At 48.2% G+C, this 18,729-nt stretch overlaps 1 protein-coding gene across 1 annotated transcript in view; it reads right to left on the reverse strand.

The window, feature by feature from the left end:
• XKR7 (XK related 7) overlaps positions 1-18,729 on the reverse strand; it is a 31,176-nt gene that overhangs the window by 11,644 nt on the left and 803 nt on the right. The window lies entirely within an intron of this gene.

Genomic DNA, 18,729 nt, shown 5'->3' on the forward strand with positions numbered 1-18,729 from the left:
GGTCAGTGGGGAGCGTGGAAAGATCATGTCGTAGTCTGGGGATGAAAGGGATTAGATTCAGCATCGCTCTGCCTGCTTTGGCAACAGGACCACAAACGGTGGCTCTTCCTTCCAGCCGCACTACGTGCTCCCTGCCAAGGGCCTGTGAGGTTTTTATGGGCCTAGGAAAATGTTTGAGGCCAGGAAAAAAAAATTGGCTCTAAAACAGGGGAAAACTGCAGAATCAAAATTAATAAATGTTTAATTAAATGTCTGCGAAACAGAACATGATATCAGCCAGTCAACTGCAATTTGGCTTTTATCTGGTTATATATAATTTACATTTGATGTTTGATATGGCTGCATTTTAACATGCTTGATAGGTGTGGGGCCCACAAAAGTCTTAAAACAGCCCTGCCCGGGACATGCATCTTACTTTCCCTGAACCTCAGTTTTATTTTCTCTGAAAAGGGGCCAGCACTTGCCCTTCTGCCTACATCACAGCCCTTGGGGTGCGGATCAGAAAGGCAAGATGGCAATATGCTGGGCTTGTGGGTTTGCTGCTCAGCTCTGCTCTAGATGCTGTGTGGCCTTGGGTACTCTCTCTGCCTCTCTGAGCCTCATTTTCCTCCTTGTTGTGAGCATTTGTGAACTGCAGAGGGAGGTGCACATAGAGAGGGGGAGTATATGCTAGGTGGAGGCCTCTGGCTCCTGATCAATCACCAAGCAGCCTCTCTTGAAACCTCCTCCAGGAAGCCTGCTCTATTCCACTCTATTTGAAAGGAAATTGGAAGAACTTGATCTTCACCACAACAGGACTGATACCACTTACAGAGAAGGATGCTCCATCTCAGGGAAAGGAATCCAGCCTGGGGGGACGTATCTGATTTCCCCAAAAACACATGCCCAGACCATCCATTCTCTCTACTGCCACCATCCTGGTCCACCACCATCTTTTGCCTTCTCAGTGGGCTGCCTGCATCCATATAGCCACTAGCAGGGTATTTTTAAAACCTTTCAGATCATATCATTTCCCCTTCTCAAAACCTTCAAAGGACCACCCATCACAGTTGGAACAAAATCCAAGCTTCTCCCCTTGGCTTGCAGGCCCTAAACCATTTGGCCCTGCCTATTTCTCTCTATTGCTCTCAAACAAGTTTCATTTGTTCCTAGCACTCCAGATACCCTGGGGGTTCCTCAAACCCAGCCAAACTTGTTCCTGACTCAGGACCCTTGCATTTGCTACTTGCTCTCCCTTCCCCAGATCCTCCTGTGGCTGGGTCCTCATCAGCTCCCATGTTACCTTCTCAGAGAGGCCTCCCAGGTCACCCATCCTACATTAGTCCCTCCGGCCTCGCCAAATCACTCTCGTCTATCACATTGCCCTCTCTTATTTTCTTCTTAACATACAGTATGAAACAATCTTATTGATTAATTTATACATTTATTTTCTATTTTACCACTGTGGTTCCATGAGGTCAGGGACTTTGTCTTGGTCATCACTGTGTCCCCAGCATCAGCACAGCTAGTAGGCGCTCAATAAGTATTTGTTGAATGAATAAATGTGAGTGTTTGCATGTGTCTCTCTCCTGACCTTGGCGGCCCAGGGGCTTTTCTGCCTGAGTTTGCATAGAGCCAAGATACCTCGCAGGCAGCCCCTGTCCTCACTGATTCATTTCTGTCCTTCCTCCTCCAGAAAGCTTTCCCTGATGTTCCTCAGCCTGCTTGGGCCTACCCAACCTTGACAGGCCTCAGCCTTCAACTTCCTGAGGCCAGCGTGAGCCAGAACCTAACAGATAGCTTCTACCACTCCTGTTTTACAGATGAGGAAACAGAGGAGCTCAGAGGTCTATTTTGGATCTAATTTGCCAACTCTCAGTCTTGTGCTCAGAGAAGAAGCATGTCTGGGAGGAAACTGGAAGAGCAGATAGTGTATATTGTTGAGGGTGGGGTTGGGAGCAAAAAAATCCAACTCTACAAAGGAGAGAAACCAGCAGTCAGGGTATGAAATCCGCAAAAAAATCCAACTCTACAAAGGAGAGAAACCAGCAGTCAGGGTATGAAATCCCTCCACTCAGGGATCCGGAAAGCTGTCCCTTCTGGACCCCATTGCCTCCATGAGCAGGGAGCAGCGTCAAGAAATAGAGAGAGCTCATTTTCTTCTCTCAGGCCTGGCTGCCTTTGTGACCCAGCCCTGAGGGAACTTCCCAGCATCCCTCAGGTTGGGGGGGCGGTCCTCTCTAATGGGGAAGGATGAGGGGATCCCGCATCCCTGCGAAGCCAGGAAACTGCTGGGCCCAGCGTCTGGGCCATTCTTTCTCTCTCCCGTTCTTTGTTCCTGGATCACCCCAAGTCGCTGGTACTAGGTCAGTTTCTGGCTGGGGCCTCAGTCCTCATGCAGAGGTCAGAGCTGGACCTGAGCCTGGACCCATCCCTTTGTCTGCCCTCAGCTCCGGGGCCATCACCTCTTCTGTCTGTGGCTCAGATCAGCCTGTTGTTGTGTCTGTCCCTTGAATGCAGGGTCAGCCTACTTATTTATCTGTTCCTCATTTATTGTCAGTCAATCTATTTGTCTGTCAGTCAGTCTCCCCCTTGGACCCTGGGTCAGTCTACCTGTCTATACCTTGGACAACGGGTCATATTGTCTCTCAGAAACTATGTCTATCTATTAGTCTTTCAGACCCAGGACCCTGGGTCAGCTTTTCTGTTCTTAGAAACGGGGAATATCAGTCTGTCCCTTGGGTGTCAGGATAGCCTGCCTGTCCCCTTGGATATTGGGTCTGCCCGTTGGTCTGTCTGTCAGTCTCTGGGCTGTTTGGTCCATCTGCTGGTCTGTTGCTCAGCTCGTGGCTCGGTGTGCCTGCCAGTTTTCTGGCTCCTCCCCTGCCTGGCCCGCCTCTCCCTAACTCGGTCTCTCTCTGTCTGTCTGCGTCTCTCACATCCTCAGCTTCTCCATCTGTCGGTCTCGGTGTTTCCGAGTGTGTTCTCGCCCCTCTCCACTCCTCCTCACACTCTGGGCCAAAAACACAGCAGCTTCCAGAGGCGCCCCCGCTCTTGCTCCATCCAGGAACACCGCCACCCCCACCCCACCCTGGCTAGGCCTGCAGACCTCTGCAGGTGAGCAGAGCGGAGCTGGGGAAGTAGGGCTAATGGGAAGGAACAGGACACCCCACACCAGCTGGGCCCATTAGTGCTCTGTAGGTCTGTAGGGGGACAGTGTGCACATGTTCATAATAATGATAATAGCTCATATTTATTGAGCACCAACTGCATGACGGGCTATGCTAAGCCTTTTCATACATATTGTTTATTCTTCACAGCAAATCTTTGAGGTGGGTGCTATTGTTATCCCCATTTTACAGATGAAGAAACTGAGACCCAGAAAGGGACTGGGGTTTATAGAAAGTCACCCAGTAAGTGAGTGCCACATCTAGGACTCAGACTTGGCTCTCCATGGGCCCCTGCACTAGAGAAGGTGCTTTGGTCACATGGAGGGGGTGCTGTACCGCTGCCCAAGAGGACCCATGTTGGGCAGAGATGGACCTAAAAACTTTGCTTGGGATTATGTGGGTTTAGAGAAAACTGCAGGAGGGATGACAAACGGTAATTGGAGTCAGGAGACCCAGGCTCAAGTCCTTCACTGGACTTTCTGGGAAAGTCCAACCCCTCTGTGGGCCTCAGTCTTCCTCTGTAAAATGGGCCCAAGTACCCTGATTCTTGCCTACCCCACGGCGTTTTCATCAGGACCATCTCCCCACCCATCCGATTCTGATTAAGGTCCATCAGCTATGACCTGAACCCAAGTACTTCTTTCCACCCTGTCTCGTGTCACCGCTCTGGTTCAAGCCAGCCAACTGCAAGCAGCAGCAGCCCCTATTCGCCCCGGTGGATCTCCTTCCCATACTTGCCTTCTTAGAGCTTATACTTCACACAGCAGCTGGGGAATCCTGCAAAATCCTAGATCAGGGCATGCTACTGCCCATGACTCTAAGAAGAAAATCCTCACCATGATCATTGAGGCCTTTGTCCACCCCCAGGACCTCTCTGCCTCCACCCTCCCCAGCTCACACCTCTCCAGCCTACACTGGTTTTGCTGCTTCCTGAACACCAAGTTCACTCCCACCTCAAGGCCTCTGCCTGGGAAGGGCTTCACCAATGCCTGGCAAATTCTCATTCTTTCCATCTCAGCTCAGTGTCACCTCCTCAGAGAGGCCTTCCTAGATCCCCCTCATTCCCCTTCCAAAGCACTTCTACTCACCCCTCCACCCTCTGGCCACTTCCTGTCATGTTACCTTATTTATTCATTTTCTTGAAAACACACATCAAGGCGGCCGGATGGCTCAGTTGGTTAGAGTGCGAGCTCTGAACAACAGGGTTGCCCGTTCGATTCCCACATGGGCCAGTGAGCTGTGCCCTCCACAACTAGTTTGAAGACAATGAGCTGCCGCTGAGCTTCTGGAGGGGCAGCCAGATGGCTCAGCTGGTTAGAGTGCGAGCTCTCAACAACAAGGCTGCCGGTTCAATTCCCACATGGGATGGTGGGCTGCGCCCCCTGCAACTAAGATTGTAAATGGCGACTGGACTTGGAGCTGAGCTGCACCCTCCACAACTAGATTGAAGGACAACGACTTGGAGCTGATGGGCCCTGGAGAAACACGCTGTTCCCCGATATTCCCCAATAAAAAAAACCAAAACCACACACACACCATAACCCGAAGTGTTACTTCTTACATATTTATTGTCTGTCTCTCCAATGGTATGGCGACCATGGCTGTCCTGTTGTCTGCTATGTCCCCAGTGCCTGGCACATAGTTAATGTTCAGTATGTGCTAGGCACTGAACGAATTGAACGAGTGAATGAATGAAGAGTGTGAATATACTTTATAAGCTCTGCTTTATAAGCTCCCCAAGTAAAGGTCAAATGGAAAGAGCCCAGTCTTGGGAGTCAGGCAGACCCAGGTTCAGATTCTGACTCCATCACTTACTGCCTGTCTAGTCTTAGGCAGGTTGCTTTTCTCTCTCAGCCCCTCCACTCAATGCCCACCTTATAGTAGCTATGAAATCAGAAAGTGGTGATCCATATACAATGCCCAGCTCAGTGCTGGGCACTCAACCTATGGGAGGTTTTAAGGAATTGTCTGACTCAGAGGCTCCAACAGGAAGAGGAGGCTTTGTAATTTCCAGTTTAGTTTCTGATAGAGCTGAGACCCGCTCCTAGGCTGGCTTTCCCTGATGTTTTCCAGGAGACAGAGGGTCAGAGAAGTCCCTTTGGGGCAAGTTCACAGGGCAGGGTCTTCTTTGGGGTCTTTGTCCTCCCCCTAAAAATAACTGCCACTCATCAAAGACCTTCTGTGTGTACTTTCCCCAAATCCTCCCTGCAGCCCTGTGAGGTTTCGTTGGCATTATCCCCATTTTCCAGAAAAGGAAACTGAGTCTCAGAAGAGAGGAGGTTCATTTGACATTTATTCACCCAGCATTTCTGAGTATCTACAATGTGTCTGGAACTGTGCTAAAATGCCAGTGGACACAATGGTGAACAAAACCAAACCAGCCCAATTGGTACTCAGTCTGTGGGGGACTTTAATTAAATCATCACGGAAACATGCAATGAAAAACATATTCCATGGGTTCTAGACCTGCTGCAGACAGAATTCCATGAGCCAGCACAGAGGAAAGCGGTGCTGCTGGAGAAGGGTCTGGCCAGCTTGGGAAGAGTGTGGCAGTCAGGGAAGGCTTTCTGAAGGAGGTGGCTAGTGAGCCATGATCTGAAACAGGCATAGGAGCTAACCAGGTGAAGGGCGAGAAGGGAGTTTCTGGCAAAGGAACAACAGGGGCAAAGGTCCTGAGTTGGGAAGAAATAGTAAGTGGTCAAAATGGCTGTAGCTCAGAGAAGATGATAAGAAATCAAGATATGAGGTGGGCCTTGGTGAAGGATTTGGTTTTTACTTTAGAGTGATGGGAAGCCACTGGAAGGTTTTAAACCAGGGAGTGACGGGATTAGAGAGCACTTCTGCATTTTAGAGGGAGTACTCTGACTGTGGTGAACAGATTGGAGGGAGACCAGGGTGGAAGGTGGAAGACCAGTTACCAGGTGAGATGTAAAGATGGTCCAATGGAATGCGAAGGACTCCAGAGACATTTAGCAGGCATTTGGAGGAGTGACTTGCCCGAGGTCAATGGCCAGAAGCATCAGAATTGCATCTTAAATCAGGGGTGGGCTACGCCCCCATTTCACCAAGGGTACAAATCAAGTGGAGCCAAGACCTGGGGATCAGATACCGTCTGGGGGTTCTCCGGGAAACCCTGGGCCCAAAGTCATACACTACCTCATCTGCAATGTGGCCCAGGAAGCTGTTGGGGCAATGGCACAGAGGCCCCTTCCATCTGCCCACTGCTGCACAGATTCAAAAGCACTGCTGCACAGATTCAAAATAGGACCTTCCTGGGGTTGGCAGCCAAATGAGTCATAAATGCCAGTAAAGAATGTGATTTTACACGTTCGGCTCCCATTTTGGCTCCCATTTTGTGTGGTGCTCGGAGCTGGGCTGTCTCCCTCCTCCTTAGTGGGCCCCTAGAGAGTTGCAGCACCTCTTTTTGCTGGGCTGAAGCCAAACATTTTCCTGCCACTAATTTTAGGCTTGGCTGAAAAGCGGAGACCCTCTCCCATCCCACCCACCACCAGCAGCTCCCAGCCACTGCTCCTCTTTTTGTTGAGCAGGGAAGCAGGCAATCCCTCTTCAGCAAAGACTTTGGGACCAGTTTTCTGCTTCTTACGTCCTTCATTGTGTGAGTACAGTCAGATTGCCTCCCCTCTCTGGCCTCACTTTCCCCACCTGTGAAATGGGGACAGAGCAGAGACTAAAACCCAGGACCCCATACTCTAGGCCGATACTTTCCCCTCCCGACCCCCCCTTTCTTTCTTTTCCTGATATCCCTGGGCAGAGTTTGGGATGTCATGAGCCATCTGGGGGAGAGAGAGTTAAAAGTCCATTCTCCTGGTTGCTTTGGTCACTTCACCTGAGGGTACTTGGAGATTGAGGTGGGGAGAAAGCACTTCTATCTGTCCCTGGTCTGGGTGTGAGATCCCAGATGGTAGAGGGGCCAAGCTGATATCATCATGAGGGACTCTGGAGAACAATAGAGGGGGGCCCTGTCTAAAAAGGCAGCTGCCCCTCAGCTCCAGATGACTGCTGCCCTAGGAGAATGTGAGCCCAGTGTGGCTGGAATTTCAATTTTTCAAGAATAGCTGGAAATTAGAATATTTATGTAAAAACGTCATCCCAATTTGGAAATGTTGGCAACTAATTTTAAAAATACCATATGAATTTTCAAGAAATTATTATTCCTTTTTTAGGAATAATACTGTTTGTGATAACAGTATTACATCTTTTAATTAAATTTTTAAAAATTCTATGTCTTTAGAGATGTGCTGAAATATTTACGGATGCAATGATATGATGTCTGAGATTTGCCTCAAAATAACATGGAAAGGAAAGAAATGGGGTCAGGTCTAGACCTATGATCTCCAACACCTGTGTGTCCTACACTAGCCACGTGGTTATTTCAATTTAACATTAGTTAAAATTAAAATTGAAAATGCAGTTCCTCAGTCACACTAGGCACATTTCAGTGCTTAATAGGCATGTGTGGGGGTCGGCCGGTTAGCTCCGTTGGTTAGAGCGTGGTGCTAATAACACCAAGGTTGCCGGTTCGATCCCCACATGGGCCACTGTGAGCTGCGCCCTTCTTAAAAAAACAAAAAAAGTCATGTGCGCTAGTGGCTACTGTATTGGACAGTGCAGATGATACAGGCCAAATGAAAGGTCTTCTCACTACAGAAACTCTAAGTTTTCTTTCTTTTTAACTCCATTAGTTTCTTAATCATAAATAATAGATTGTTTTTAACCTAAATCATAGAAATCTCCTACCCCTGCTTTAGATAATTACCTTAAAACTTGTGGTTCATACTTGTTGATTGTAATTGAAATCTAATGTTCTCTCTCCTACCCATTCTGGGCCTAACTCCTGGACAATTAACAACACCTGAATGACTGGTTGAATGCCCATGGTCCCTATAGAGCTGATGGATTTATTAATTAAACTATATTTTTCCTCATTCAGGGGCCTTGGGGATGGGGAGGATGCCCCAGCAAAGTTGCCAGTCACAACCAAAGAAGCCAACGCACCCTTCCAGGCAGCTCTCGAGACCTCTTCCTCTCATCTGAGATCAGATAGGGTGAGAGTCCATGAATCCCCCAATAGGGAGGGACAGCTCTACACCTCTGCCCAGCAGGAAGCAGGTACAGAAGAAAAGAGCTCCTGCCCCTCAACTTCCCAGAGATTTTATGGGGATCAGGTCTCTCAAGGGGAAAACAAGGCAGGCAGTTTGGGCCTCATTCTACCATCACTGTAATATCACACATATGCCCAGAAGTTCATTAATATCATTATAACAGACTGAATTCTGGGAAGGAACATGCACAGTCTAAAAAGATGAGACAATAGCCTCTTGTCAATCACAGGTGTCAATCAAGTGGTCCCACGCCCCAGGAAAGGAATAGCCCATGCTAGAGAAAAAAGATAAAAACCCCAAGTCCTCGCCAGTCTGAGCCCTTTGAGCCTTTTGAGCCTTGCTTTTGCTCAGGGGCCCGCTCCAAACTCTTTGGAGTGTAGTTTCTCTTCTGATAGTGGCCATTGGGCCATTCTCTGTTGCTCGGGTCCACTCCTATTTCTTTGGAGTGTACTATTACTTCTAATAAACTACTCTTTCACCACTTTATTTCTGCGTCTCGTTCAGTTCTTTGCTCGAGACGCCAAGAGCCTGGACACCACGCCGAGAACAGCCCACTCTCTGGTAACACAGATATAGAGCATTTCCACCACTGCAGAAAGTTCCAGTGGATGGTGCTGGCCCAGATAGAGCCAGGTTGGCCGGGGGGTGGTACATGGGGGATCACGATCCTGCTCTACTTTGGTGTATTTCAATTTTTTCCCCTAATAAAAAGTTTCATGAAACAGCTGGGGGGGCAAAAAAACCTGTGGGCCAAACAAACACATCCTCAGGCTGGATTTGCCCGTTGGCTACTGATTTGCAACCTGTGGTGCGGCCATCCATCCTCATAAAGCCCCCAAGTTAGATGCACGGGCTCTTAAAACTGTAAGGAGCTTCAGAGATTTTCTCGTGTACCATCCAATCCCATGCGGGAGCCTGCTACCCTTCCCTGCCAAAGTCAGCCACTTCTGTGTGTGTGCGTGCGTTGGCGGATGTGAACTTCACACCCTCACGGACAGCCCGCTCTGTTTCTGGGCAGCTTGATTGTCAAGGCGTTCTTGCTTCTATTCAGACAAATTCTCCCTCCCTTTAACCTTGGGTTGTCATCTGTCTTCACACCATCTGTGTCTGGAGCCACAGAACAAGTCTCCTTCCTTGAGAAGGGGACAGTGGGAGAGGGGTAGCAAGCATTGGGATGTCCGTCTCCCACCCTTATCATATCACTAAGTAAGTAGGATGGGCTGCAACCTAGGCCAGTAATAATGGTGACAGTAGTGAATGTTTTCTGAGCATATGGTATGTGACCAGCCCTGTGCATTTACATGATTTCCAGACATCTTTACAAGATGGATATCCACCTGAAGAGGTGGATACCACCACTATCCCCATTTCACAGATGAGACTAGAGCTCTGGTTGGTGAAGTGAATTGCGCAGGGTCACACAGCTAGCAGCCACAGAGCCATAAGCTGCACCAGGGCCCCAGCCCTCAGCTACTTTGCTCTCTTGTCTGAGTCCTAGGAAAACTCATCCAGGATTTTCAAGCCTCCAACTGGGCTTTACAGATGGGGGAACTGAACCCCAGGCAGTGAAGTGTGTCTTGCTCAAGATTCTGCTTTCAAAGAGTCTATTCAGGTTGCACGAACATTCATGGAGCACCTACTGTATACGAGGAACTTTACTTCCTTCATCTCCTAAGTCAGCCACACCTGCATCCTCCCGGGAACTCAACCCAGGGCTGTGCCCAGTACATCTTACGCAAGTACAAACGCATTGCCCTTAGCCTGCATTTGTCCCTGACAGTTTGGAAGGCTGCAGATGCAGGCGGAGCTGACCTCAGTGCCGTGTCCACAATAGCAAAGGGCTCCCACACTGCCTTAGCACCGCTACTTTAGCCACAGACGCAAAGCCTGCTTTAACAGAATTCAAGCTCTAAGAAACTGCCATGGACCTCGCCAGAGCTGGCTGGGTACAAGGCCACCAACAGCAACAGAGGGTCTGCTCTGGGACAGAGAGAAGAAAGGACAAGGCCTCAATTCCCCAGGGGCTTGTGATCTAGTGGGAAAACCAAGCAGGTGGGCAGATGATCACAACAGAATATGATCAGGACTGTCAGGCTGAAGGGGAATGAGTAATTGTTCCTGGGGAAAAGGCTGAGAGGAAGAAGCCAGAATGTTAACAGTGGGGACTTTAGAGTGAAATAACATTTTTAAAATATTTTTTTTTGATTTTTTCCCCCTTCTTCCCAAAGCAATACAGGATTGATTGTTTTGTAAGAATACACTCAACTAGTGGAAGGCAGTATCGCTTGGTGGTTACACATATGGGTTTGGGAGCCGGATTGTATCACTTCAAACCCTAGTTTTGCTACTTACTAACTGGGAGGCTGTTAAACCCTCTGTGCCTCAATTTTCACTAACTAAGTTAGTGTTAGCTAGCATTATTGGCCTGTGTTACAGATGTGGAAAGCATGTTCCATGTATTAATTCAATAAGCCTCCACAATAGCCATTTGTTTAGGGAGATTATTGTTCTCTTTCACAGATGAGGAAACTGAGGCCTAGCGAGGTTAGGTGACTTGCCCAAGATCACACAGTTCCTAAGAGGCAGAGCCAGAGTTTTGGCTCCACAGTCTTACTTCTTCCTCACCACACTCCCTACCTGACAGGATTATTATGAGGAGGAATGATCTAATCTAAGTCTCTATAAATGGTAGCTATAATTTTCAGTAATATCTGACTTTTTAACAACAGATGAATGTATACATGTATATCTTGGTTCATTATAAACCAGAGAAGGGGCGGCCAGATGGCTCAGTTGGTTAGAGCGCGAGCTCTCAACAACAAGGTTGCCGGTTCAATTTCACATAGGATGGTGGGCTGCACCCCGTGCAACTAAAGATTGAAAATGGCGACTGGACTTGGAGCTGAGCCGCACCCTCCACAACTAGATTGAAGGACAACAAATTGGAGCTGATGGGCCCTGAAGAAACATACTGTTCCCCAATATTAGCCCCCCCCCAAAAAAACCAGAGTAAAATCTTCAAGCAGTACAAGAAATATCGAATTAGTAAATAGAAATGCCCTCTAACCCTACTTCTTTGTCTCCAGAGACAATGAGCAGAGGGGGGAGTCTTCTTTATATCTTTTCAGTGCTGCCTGAGGTTTCAACAAAACTGTACCACCCTTTTATAAACAAACAAAACAACCAAGCAATTTCCACTTTAGAGTTTAAGAAACAACAACTTTTGCCTGATTGAGGGAATGGGAGGTGGGGTTTGAGGGGCAGACGGTGGCACATGTTGGGTTTATTCAGGGAAAGCTCCTCAGAGGAGGTGGCATTTGAACTTGGCCTTGAAGGACGTGCAGAATTTCCCTGGGAGGAGAATGGGAAAGGATGTTACTGATGGACTGCAGGCAGCGCTCAGAGGTGTGAGGGAAAGGAGGGTGTGGCTGTGGCGCACGGGTAGAACAGTAAGGAGACAAAAGAGCAGGAGGCAAAGGGCCTGATGCCAGGATAAAGCATTTGGCCTCGCTTGAGGGGCAGAGGGGAGCCAGTACCAGCCCTCTGGCTCCAGAGCGGCAGAGTCAGATCTGAGCTTTACAGCGATCATTCTGCCATTTTTATGACGTGGATTCCATAACTATCATTCTGGTTACCGGTGGGGGCGGGATGGGGTTGGGGGGGGGGAACCAGAGGCTGATAGGATTTCCCAGGGGAGAATTCGGAGGCCCGAACAAAGGCAGGGTGGTGAACGAACAAAGGCAGGGTGGTGAACGGAGAGGCCAGAGTGGAACCTAACCCATCCTCCTTCCTCTCCCCAGGGACATTCGCCCCAGCTGCGGGTTCAAAGCCATTTCCTGGCAGCCCTCCCTCCTCCCCCCAGGGCTTCTCCTGTGTGGTCTTTATAGATCAAACCGGGGACGCTGGGCCCAACTGCCGCCACGGTGTCTGTTAGGAGCAGCTCTAATTGCCTGTTGCTGTCCGATGGGCAGGGAGAGGAGGGCCGTGAGGGTGGAGTCCCAGAGAGGGGTCTCCCAGGAGGTGGGTTGTGAGGCTGGACTGGAACAAGCCTGCAAAGTGAGAGCAGGGAGGACCCTTGTGGGTAGTCACCAGAGTTCCAGGGGTTGTAAACATGTTTCAGCTGTGGGGCTGTCTGAACAAAATCTTAGACATATAACCACCATATGAAAAAAGAGAAACCCAGAGATACTCAGATGGTGACAAGGCCAGGAAACACAGTTTGAACACCACTATGGAATCCAACTTCTGTCTTGTTTTATATGTAATACAAATAGTAATGGCTAAGGAGATTTGAGCACTTCCTATGTCCCAGGCACTGTGCTAAACACTATCTATACATTATTTACTACTCCCCCAAGCCACATGTGATAGGTACTATTATTAGAATGTCCATTGTATAGATGAGAAAATCGAGGCACACATGTTATGCCATTTGTCCAAAGTCTAGAAAGTGGCAGACACAGGACATGGCTGATTCCAGAGTATGGGTTCTTAACTATTAACTATCTGTCCCCAATGGGGAAATTGACCAGAGAAGGAAAGATATCATGTCCTCTTTGCCTGAAACAGACCCACACCCTTGCTGCTACTACCCTGGTCCAGCCCCCATCTTCTCTCACCTGGATCATTGAGCAGCCTCCTCACAGGTCTCCAGGCTTACCTTGGCCTCCCTCCAGTCCATTTTCCATCCAGCAGCCAGAGTGCACGTTGTAAAACATAAGTCAAGCCCCTATTCCGCCTTTGCTCATATCCTCTTGTACTCCCCACTCCAAGCAGAGTGAAAGCCCAAGTCTTCCCCATGGCCTGTGAGACCCTGTGTGATCTAACCCCAGCCAACCTGTCCACCATGATTTCCTCCACTCCCTGCTTTTGTCACACAGGCCTTTTCCTCACTCTTCTTCCCTTTGCCTGGAACATCCTTCCCAAGACCTCCACACAGCTTGCCCTCACCTTATTCAGCCCTCTGCCCACAGGCCACCTCCTTGCAGCGGCCTGCCCTGACCACCTTATCTCAAAGAACCACACCCTCCTCCCTGGACCTCTGTAGCCACTAACCCTGTTTCACTTTTTCCACAGTACTTACCACTATTGGACCCATTATATTTTATGGGGACCAAAGTTTTGCCACCCTAAAATATGCCTTTGGGGACATCGATTTTAAGCTGTTTTTTAAGAAACAAAAGACCCAGAAAGAAAGTTTGAGCCTCCCTCTCAAACTGCCTAACGGAATTTAGATAGAAGAACATGCTTCAGGGAGGGAATCTTACCATAGTCACCTTAGCCTATTTGAATTAAGTGCGGCAAACCGGGAGGATCCAAGCAAAAATCTGTTGGCTAGATTCCTCTGTTTCCCATTGATTCTGGGTGGCCCAGCAAGAGTTTGTTTACCACATATTGTTTCCCTGTGAATTACCTGCTTTCTCTTTGAAATCCCCTTCTCCTTTGTCCAAAATGGCATATAAACCTCAGCTGCCCGAGATGTCTTCAGGTCTCATACCTTCTGGCACCCCTGCATCTACATCCATAATAAACTTGGGACATTTCCTCCTGCTAATCTGTCTCTGTTCAATTTGATTATTAGCCCAGCTAGAAGAACTTAGAAGGTTGGAGGAAAGTTTTTTTGTGTATGTGCCCCCATAATACAATATATATTTTATTTCATTTATTTATTGTTTCCCCCATTTGACTATCAGGCGCCATGAGAGAGGGACTTTGTCTTGTTCTCCACTCTGTCCTCAGTATTTGACATAGTGCCTGGTATACCGCAGGCGTTCCATAATGAAAGATTTTGCTGAATGAAAGATTGCAGATGAAATGAACAGCTGCAATGTCCTTATGGCTTCAGGGGCCTTTGAGGCCCTCTTGCCCTCCTGCCCCCTCCCTGGCCACCTGCTCAGTGAACAAACATCTTTCTGCAGGGAACAAAGCCCAGACTGATGGCACTCATCACTGCCAACGGTTCTGAATATGTAACAATGCGACAAGCCCTTTGCTAAACTCTTGGTGCACATTATCTCATTAAATCTCAAAACAACCCAAGAGGTGTACTATTATGGCCTCTAGTTTACAAGGGATGAAACTCAGAAACAGAGAGATCACACGGCTTGTCAAGGTCACGTATGGGAAGTGATAGGATCACTGAAGACATTTGATTCCAGAGCCCCTATTCTTAACTGTTATGCCAAAAATATGGCTTCCCAGAGAGGAGACCCAGAGCCTGACTTTCACACCAAGTCACTAACTCATTTCAGAACTTCTCTTGAGCACAGGCTCATGAGAAGGCAGAGGGAGCAGTATGGGGGCATAGACATAGAGAGGGTACTAGAGGGATGGCCTTCAAAGCCCAGTTTGTCTCCCTTCCTCCCTATTCTGGGGTCCCCAGATCCTGACAGCCTGGGAGGAATCCCATGCCAGAGCATCTCCCACTAATTGGCTTAGCAAACCGTGCTGATCTGGGCAAAGCTGAAGCCCAGTGAATTCAAAGATTAGGGAAAGCAGGATTCATGGCTCACCGCTCTGCTGCCCACTGGGTCAGAGGAGACTGGGTTAGGACTTTAATTGGCTTAATAGTCATGAGTGGCTTAATAGCTCAGAGGGTTGGGGTGGGGGGCAGGCAGGGATGAAAACACAGGTTGGTGTCTAGCCCACAGCCAGCTTCATGTCCCACCAAAGGATCTGTGTACTCTTCTCTTGGGGGTCAATCTGTCTCCGTACATGGCCACTGCTCTGGGAACCCCCAATGCTACCAGTGTGGTGGTGTCAGGGAGAGAGCTTGGGCTTGGGGGTTGGGCAAAGCTGGGCTGGCACCTCACCTTCCTCCACTTCCTTAGTGGGTAACCTTGGACAAGTTACTTGACTTCTCTGAGACTCACTATTTTGTCTGATAAATGGGTATATCAGTTGCCAACCGAGGGACAGTTTCAGAGTAACAGGCGATCACGTGCCTGGAACACCTCACACGGGACACAGTGGGGGAGCGGTGTCCATGAATTCCTTCCCCTCCTCTCCCTCCTCAGAGCCCCATTTTGTGTTTAAAATAATACAAACACCCATTTTGCAGGGTTGTTTGAGGATAGAATAAGAAAGGACCTTATCAACTGTGAAGAGACTGAGGTCACAAAGACGACAGGCCCACAAATGTATTTCCTTTGGTTGACACTGTTTTTAAAATATCTTAACTAGAAGTTGAAAATTGGAAGAATTCACACAAAAAACCCAATTTCCCATTTCTTTTGAGAAAGAAGACCTGACAACAGTGGGTCCATAACTTCTCATGGCAACATCAGCTGGAGCTGGGTAGTGGCTTCCCTTTCCCTGAGACACTGCTTACCCCATAACGTCCTGTTGACTGACACCCATGTACTGACACAGGTGAGTGTCACCTGGCTCCTCAAAATATTTAAGCTTTTGATCCAGCATTGTACAAGCATGAGGAGTTGAAAGATAGCTTTAGGATTTAGATTATTTTATTCAGAATTGGGGCATCGGATCAGGAGGGAAATGACTGGCCAGTCTCCCAGCTTTGATCCCGGAAGTCTCAGACACTCATCTCCTTCCTCATTATCCCAGGTTCTACCATTCAGAACATCTGCACCACGTGCTGCTGAACCGTGAACTTGCTCACTGTGGGACTATTTCACATGGTAAGCAAACATGTTGTGCCAACATTGCTTAATTTCTAGGAATGCCAGCCCTGCTGGCTTCTCCATACCTTGTCTGGACTTTCCTCCATTTAGCCAGACTCTTAGCCATTTTAGAAGCCAAAGCTTTTGGGACAGGGGCCCAGAGGCTTTAGCTCTGATAATTAGAACCAGAGTCAGAATTCCAGAAAAGGGAAGGCTCTTAAGGTCATCAAATCTAATATTCTCATTTGACATACAGGGAAACTGAGGCCCACATGCAGAAAGAGCCTAGTCCAAGGTCACCTAGCAAGCTAGTTACAAACCCAAATGAAGACGTACGTTTCCTGATCCACTGCCCCAATCCAGCACTTTCCCTACAATCTACACTCTTCCCATCCTTACTCCCATAGTCCAACTCCCTCCCCTCCTCTCACATTCTTATCTCAGTGCAGCAGAAGCCCTGACTTTCTATCACCCTGGAATCTTGGGATCTCAGACTCATAATTCTTTGAGCTTGGGGGACACATTAGTGGCAGAATTGCAGGGTGGATAAGTTGAACTTGTGCTTTGAAGGCAGAGTCTTGAGTCCCAGCTCTCCTACTCCCTAGCTGTGTGACCTTGGGCAAGGATGCCCCCTCTCTGAGCCTCCATTCCCTCATCTGTTAAGTAGGAATGATAATACAATCACATCAGAGGTTTCTTAGGAAATATACAGAAGATGAAACATAAAAAGGCAACCAATAGGCTTGGCACGAAGTGAGTGCTTCATAAAATAATTGTTATAGAACTGTAAATTAGGGCTCTCATGCCCCTAAAACTTATGTGAAATGGTCCAGATGTGATCAAAGGAAATGGAACTGGACAAACTGGAGAACATATGCCCTGTCTAAATTGTTACAGGCCAGATACTGTTAGATTCCTTTTTTTGTTTTTCAAGAGAAGCTAGGACTTCTGGAATTTTGAAATAATGTACAAGCCAAACTAAACACTTCTGTAGGCCAGGTTCAACCTAAGGGCCATTTTTTTGTCATCCCTGAAAAATCATTTCATCCCAACCCCCTCACTTCACAAATGAGGGCGAGTGGAAATAGCTAGCCCTTTAATCTAAGAAACCATGGAGCTCAATGGACCCTCAGCCATCTCCAGCCACTCCCCTGAGACCCCCACTCCCACCCCATGGTCATTTTTTTTGCCCTGTTTGAGGGAAACTCTATGTTCAAGAAAGAAGTATTAGTTTCTTATAAGTAGATTCTGAACAAGGGGAGGAGGGGGGTTTGAGGTGGCCAATGAGTCGAGGGGCAGCTGGCCCACTTTAGGCTGAAGGGAAAGGGGAATGAAATTTTGGCTACCGAGAATAGGAAGTTACCATTTCAGAATCTAAAAATATCTTTTACCATCTGTCCACTTGGGCACAGAATGATAAATGCAGATTAGTTCCTGGATGTAGACATGAATATTTTTATGTGTCAAGCTAATAATAATAACACCACCTTGTGTGGATACAACTCCATCCCATGCTCTCCTAGGGCAAGCTAAACAGAATATACACATCAATCTAGGCAAGGCATAGATGGGGAAACAAAGGCAGAGAGAGATTAGGCAACACAACAAGGGTGACACAGCAAGTGAGCAGCTGGGACAAACCCTGGGTGTCCTGTTTCCAACCCTCAGCCCAGAACTGAATCTTCTGAGTTGGGCAGAATGTGTTAACAAGTAGCAGAATAAATATGTAAGAACAGCAATAATCACCCTTTACATCTCTACTGTGACTTTGACTTTTTCCATGCTTTCCTCCCCTCTGTGATAATAATGATAATCTATTGCATTCTTAAAATATGTTACAGTTCGCAGGGCCTTCACCCAGACCTTCTCTCACCTGACCACCTCACCAGGTAAGAAAAATATGAATGGTAGACCAATGAGATGAGAAGACTAAGCATTCTCCCACATTTCACAGGTGAGGAAACTGAGGCTTGGTGGGAGGAGGGGTTTTGCCTAAGATTACAGAGCTCGCAAGTTCATTCTGTCAGTGCAAAGTGGAGCCTAAGCTACTAGAGCAATCCTGATTCAAGAGGAACACTAGGTTCAGAATTCCCCGTCTCCAGTGAACTCAGCTCAGCTCAACAGGCACCATGACTCTTGGCAGAGGAAGAAGCCTAGAAGTAGGCTGCTTGTTCAAAGCCTCAGTTTTGGTCTTACTGTCCTGGGATTAAAGGACAGCTCGTGGCCATCAAATCTCAGATTCAAGATCCCAAATCCTTGGCCCTGTTGAAGGGGTGGTTGTGGAGCTGGGGAAATCCTAAGAAACAGGAGCTAGACAGCTTCTTGGCTGGGTCCAGCAAACCTTGTCGCCAAAGTCCAAAAAGTTTGGGCAGGATATTCATTTAGCTTCCTCAAATTCCACATTTCTCCTGGGAGGTTGGGAATAGACTGCAATTCTGAACTGAGAATCTTTGAGAGCAAGGAAGGACTTCTGAGATCTTTCTTAAACCCAGGCTCAGCATTCAGGCAGAAAGGAGCGGGTCAGGGCTGGAGGGAGCCCTGGGGCCCTGTTCCAAGCTTCGTACTCATTCTTAAGAGCCCAGGGCCCTCCTCATTCACACACCCCTGAGTCTCTCTCTTTCTCTTTTTGACCCATCCCCTCCTCCCTCAATGTCCAGATCAGAGAGAATAGCACTGGGGTTGGTCAAAGTTTGAGGGCAGAGGTTAGGGAGGCAGAGAAGAAATCAAAGCTGCAACAGGGTAGGGCGGGGCAGAGGTCAGGACACGAGGGGGGCCTGGAGAGGTCAAAGCAGGGCTGGGGCGGCAGACAAACCCTCGCCACCCCCACGCCTG

Source organism: Rhinolophus ferrumequinum, chromosome 23, assembly GCF_004115265.2.
Source record: "Rhinolophus ferrumequinum isolate MPI-CBG mRhiFer1 chromosome 23, mRhiFer1_v1.p, whole genome shotgun sequence".
Taxonomy (NCBI): domain Eukaryota; kingdom Metazoa; phylum Chordata; class Mammalia; order Chiroptera; family Rhinolophidae; genus Rhinolophus; species Rhinolophus ferrumequinum.